The following is a 5,747-nucleotide window of genomic DNA, read 5'->3' on the forward strand; positions in this document are numbered from 1 at the left end:
ATGGGCACAAAAACAGACACATGGATCAGTGGAACAGAATAGGGAACCCAGAAGCGGACCCTCAAACATATGGTGGACTAATCTTTGACAAAGCAAGAAAGAATATCCAATGGAAAAAAAAGTCTCTTCAGCAAGTGGTACTGGGAAAACTGGTCAGTGAGAAGAATGAACGTGGACCATGTTCTGAAACACACACACACACACACACACACACACACACTCAAAATGGATGAAAGATCTAATGTAAGACAGGAAACCATCAAAATCCTAGAGGAGAAAACAGGCAACCTACCTCTTTGATCCTGGCTGCAGCAACTTCTTGCTGTAAATTATTTATGCAAAATAAAATTATTGTAATTTCATTGGATTACTTACTATTTTACTATTTATCAGGAACTATAAGTTTTTACTAATAATATGTTTTGACAACAAATTTAATTTTGTTTTTTCCCCTCTTAGAGCCTCAAGAATATCACGGTAAGAATTTAAGCTTTAGTTTTCTTTGCAATATTTTCTCAGAACTGGTGTTTGATGGGTTTTTTTTTTTTTTAATGTTTGAGTGAGAGAGACAGAGTGTGAGTGGGGGAGGGAGACACAGAGTCCAAAGTGGGCTCCAGGCTCCTATTTATCACCACAGAGGCCAATGGGATGGTAGAACCCATGAACCGTGAGATCATGACCTGAGCCAAGGTCAGACATGCAACCAACTGAGCCACCCAGGTGCCCCTTGATGTGTGTTTTAATTCACCTAAGGATAAATATGGTGACTTCTGATGTCTAATTGACTTGTTAACTCTTGAAATTCATCTTTCTCTTCCCTGTTTGGAGCCTATGTGATAATGTGGAGGGAGTTGCCATCTCTTAAGACATCAGGAGGAGGAACATGTCACCAGAGTAGAGGGAACGAAATGAGTGTAATCTTACATAGAAATGGTTAGGAAACAAGTGATGATATGAGCCTGAGGTTTGGAGTGAGTACTTTGCTATGACCTGGTTCTTGGTGAAATGTGAGAATGAGAAAACACTCTATCTACAAGCCTATCAAGAAGCCTAAGCTTAGAGACGAAGCCAGATATTGCCAGGCAGGGTGTGTGTCACAAGAGAGGTTTAAACTATGGTTTTGAGTCTGAGGTGGAGGGAGCCATTCATGCCAGGGGAGAATGAGTGGAAATGAATTTGTTGCAAATGGGGGTAATGTATTCTGCATGGGCTTAATAGACTGTGGTGATTCTGTGGTGCTGTCTGTTGACAGCCAGGGTGGATGCCTGACACTTAGCAAGCCCTCAAAGGCTGGTGTTCATCCCTTTGAATGCAGCAGTGGTGGCAGGGAAGAGTGATCTCAGAGCATGAGAGCTCTCACACTGAGCCAACAGAAGAGAAGTTTGCACTTTATGGTCAGATGACAGAAATAATCCCTGTTAGAGGAGTCTGTTCTAGAGCTTACATGTGTTGCCTGTAATTGGGTCCTTATTAAAGAATAATATTCCTGTAAGGTTGGAGCGTAACGTTCTCACGTTGGGATGAAAAAAGTTTGTCTTCTAGGAATTGCCATTAATCCAGATCCTCCAGCCACTAAGTGTAAAGCTGAGATGGTACCCGTATGTTTGATTCCAAAGACCTTGTCCTCCAGGGCCCCCAGCCTCGGGTTCATGAATGGCAATCTGTGAGCAGCAGGAAGTCATCCAAGGCCTTTGAGTAGTCGATCAGTCAGCGGTTTGAGCTTTCCTTGTGTGGAATTCCAAATAGCACCTGGGGGTGTAAGTGGCTCAAATCAAGACTAAATGATGGTTTTTTGTTTTTGTTTGTTCCTTTATTTGCAGGGACCTATCTATGTACCTTAATACTTGGAAGAGAGAAATGTAAGTTGATAGGATTTGATTTTTTTGTTTCATCTCTGGTGGTGACATAAGTATTTGAAGTGATTGAATTTTCCAAGAAGGATGCTTCCAGATGGGAGAGAAATTAGAAGATATTTTATTGTGTTTCTCCATTTTGGACAATATTTTAAATAGGAATCTCATTGAAATAAGGTTTTCTTAGGTTTAGAATGTGCTAAAACTTGATTTCTTCAGGCACAACAGGAAAGCTAAAATGTTAGTTACACCCACCCGTCAGATCATGTATCTATGCTGCTAATACACTGGGATTATTCGATGTCACTGGTTTGGTAACAACCTTAAAAAATGTGTTATCTCCTTTTAGTTAGTTTACAGAGAATAACTGAGAAGGTCAATACTTTTAAGAAAGAAAACAGAGAACTTCACTTGCTGAAAAAATATCCATTTGGGAACAGCAGGTAGCATTGCCCTTTCAAATATTTTTTTGTGATTTCATTGTGGTTACTTCCACTCTGGTAGATCATCCTACTGACCTATTTCATGTGTTCTATACACAGTACCAGTTCAAGACAAGCTTCACAAATGTAAAGAGCTACCTCTTTATTTGTGAAAGGAGTCACACATTAGAAGATAGGTTTATCTAGCATTATGCTTTTTTTTTTTTTAATTCTGATTCCTTTTTCGTGTTTTACACAACAATGAATTAAGGAAGTGTCTTCAGGAAACTAAGAGAGAAAGTAAATTTCTCTCTGATGAAGCTCTTAAATTGATGGTAAGAATCCCTTCTTTGCCTGGATTGCATTCTAAAAACACAAGTAAAAGTAACGAACTATTATTACTCATTCAACGTGTTTTGTTGAAGGAGAACATCAAAATAGTGGAGCACTTTAATGAAATTTTTAAAAAATAGTGTTTATTAATTTTTTGAGAGATAGAGACAGAGCACAAGCAGGGGAGGGTGTAGAGAGAGAGGGAAACACAGAATCCAAAACAGGCTCCAGGCTCTGAATTGTCAGCACAGAGTCTGACACAGGGCTCAAACTCCCAAACCATGAGATGACAACCTGAGCTGAAGTCAGATGCTTAACTGACTGAGCCACCCAGGGACCCACCTTAATGAAAATTTAAATGATACCCTTCAAAGTGCACTTGCTACCTTGCAAACTCAGAGAGAGAGAGGAATGTGAAGAATCAGGAAGTGGTAAGAGTTGGCTGCTGAGTTTTACTGTAATTTTGCTTTGGAGGCTTTTTGTTCATTGGGTGAAGTGAGCACAGCATATTTGCTTGCCGTTTACCACAGTAGAGAGTGGGCCTCTGGGAGCCAAACCTCTTTCTGAACAATGAGCTGGAATTTCACTAGGACCACCAAGATGAGTTTTGCTATTTCAAGGAATAGGTGTTATCTTTTATTTTCACAACTAGGTAATTATCACATCATTCAATTCTGCCCTCCAAGATATGTAGAAAATACCCAAATATAGTTGGGAGAGAAAGGGTGATAGCCACAGTGTATAATCCTTTCCTTTAAAAAAATATTTTTAAATAATTCTTTATGAATTTTTTTTTAAATTTTAGTGAAAGAGGGCATGTGAGTTGGGGAGAGAGGCAGAGGGAAAGAGAGAATCTTAAGCAGGATCCACACTCAGTGTGTGTGCAGCCCAACACAGGTCTGGATTGCATGATCCTAGAATCATGACCTGACCCAAAATCGAGTCTTATGCTCAGCTGACTGAGCCACCCAGGTGCTCCATAGTCTCTTTCTCTCTTAATGTTGAACAGTGAATTTTCAACATGAATGGGGGAGGGGGATACACACACGTGTGTGTGTGTGTGTGTGTGTGTGTGTGTGTGTGTATACACACACACACATTTGTATACCACTAAGAAAGCCATTTATGAGTTTTTAGACATGAACTATTTTCCACCATCTTTGTCTTCTAGTTATATTTATGCCTCAAGGTCTTTGTTTATTGTAATGCACAATCCTGCTGTGTGAGGTACACTCAAATTGTGCAGTTTTCCATGAAAGTCTTTTCTCATATCTGTCTTAACTACAAGATGCAAATGTTGAATTCGAGGATGTAGAGCTAAGAGCCTTGAGGTCCAATAACTGTCAACTGGAAGGTATATTTTCTGTTGGGGAGAAATCCCCATATGGTGGCAATGACTTTGCATTGGAAAGGGAAAGAATACCTTCATACCTTCATGGTTCTTGCCCTTTTTCTGTCTCACCAAAATCAAGACTCAGGTCATGTGCACATTTATAAAGAAAACACCTTTTTGTTTGTTTGTTTGTTTGTTTACAGAAAATAAAAAGACCCTGGAAGACAAGTGTAATGCATTGAGGTCTGTGAAAGCCACAAAGGAAGCAAAAGTCAAACAGCTGAAGGAAAAAGCACATAACCTGGAAGAATTCTATGAACAAAGAAAAGTGGCTACAGAAAAGTAAGATGTTCATGTGAGAACTGTCACAAGGACTGCATTGTATGAAAGAATGTGGCAGCCAGTAGAGATAATTCTATTTCTTTTGGAACTGGGTCCAGAGTATTTTTGCCAAATGCACTCAGTAGAATTGGGCCTGCCCTTCCTACCTTGCTTTCTGTAACATAACCTGCATTTTCCTTTCTGTCCTAAGTGCCTGTCACACATTGTGTCATGTATTTGGGGGTGGAAGAGGGAAGGTACCATCATTAATTACGTTGATACCTGGATCCACTCTGGATTGTCCTATAGGTTTCAATCCCATCACACTGTTTTGTCATCCAGAAATTAGGTCATTTTTGTTCAGGACCAGACATGGGTCAAATATGTGTGGGGAAAAAACTGAATTATCTTGCTGCAGAAACAGTAGATGTTGCTTTCTGGAAAGTGGGTAGGGATGCCAGCAATACTGGATCCCTGCATCCATTCTGCCAGTGAGATTATTCACTGTAGGCCCAATCCCTAAGAAAGTGAAGTTGTTTCCTGTCCCCTGAGTTTTTAAGTGTAACTCTTCTGAGTCTTGATCAAAGTCTGCAGCTTCACCAGGGCTCATCTTTGCTGGCCGCCCCTGAACTACACTTGTTAACTTCTAAGTCTGTGCCCATAAAGTTGTTCAGCTTCTTTGCCGTTCAGATGTATGCCCCCCCCCACCCCCCAAATCAATGATGAGTCCTAGGGAGATTGGATCCAACTGCCAGGCTGGCTTTGTCCTGGGCTTCCTTCTTCTCCTTCTTGGTCTTGTGTGTGTTTGTGGAGTTGTTAGATATTTGGTGCATTCACTCACATGCTTCCTCCTTTGTACAGATTTCCTTTTGTTCTCAAGAGGAGATCAGGGACTTTAGAGTCCCTCATTCATGTTGGAAAGTGAAGTCTTCCTTCTCTTCCCTGGAGACTCAGCTTTATGTTAGTCCTTCCCACACCTGGGGTTAGGGCCTGCTCTGTGTCGCATCTTGTTTTTGTTAATTCATAAGCTCTTTCTGTGAGTGGGTGCAGCACCCTGACCACCTCTCTCTCTCCAGCCCCTTACAACAGAGCCACTACATGACAACCACTCCAGAAAACATTTGCTAAAGGACTCCCTGAGAGGCCAGAAGTAAATGCATGTGCCTTTCTCTGTCTAGTGCTTTTGTGTCCGTTTCTAAGAGATTTTCAATTTTGCATGTGATTCTTGAGTACATCAAGTGTCAAGTTGAAACCAGATCAACACCACAAACAAAATAGTCTGAGGGCAACACAGCAAACCAGCCTTGCCAAGCATTGCCTGTTGCTGTTTTCACTATCAATGGAATCAGTCTTTTTAAAGTAGATTTGGTTCTATGAAGTTGAGAGTTTTCCATCTGAAATCTGTTTCCAGGAAGTAAACCCACACTGTGTGACCATTCATATCAGGTTGTACTTCAGGAGATGTTACTGCTCTAAGATTGGCCT

The 5,747-nt window shown here is 40.7% G+C and overlaps 1 long non-coding RNA gene across 1 annotated transcript in view; it reads right to left on the reverse strand.

Annotated features, from left to right (window-relative positions):
- The window catches only part of LOC128778879 (uncharacterized), a 57,033-nt gene that overhangs the window by 12,412 nt on the left and 38,874 nt on the right, over nucleotides 1-5,747 (reverse strand). The window lies entirely within an intron of this gene.

This window comes from Panthera pardus, unplaced genomic scaffold (genome assembly GCF_024362965.1).
Source record: "Panthera pardus isolate Hobbes unplaced genomic scaffold, ASM2436296v1 HiC_scaffold_10, whole genome shotgun sequence".
Classification (NCBI taxonomy): Eukaryota; Metazoa; Chordata; class Mammalia; order Carnivora; family Felidae; genus Panthera; species Panthera pardus.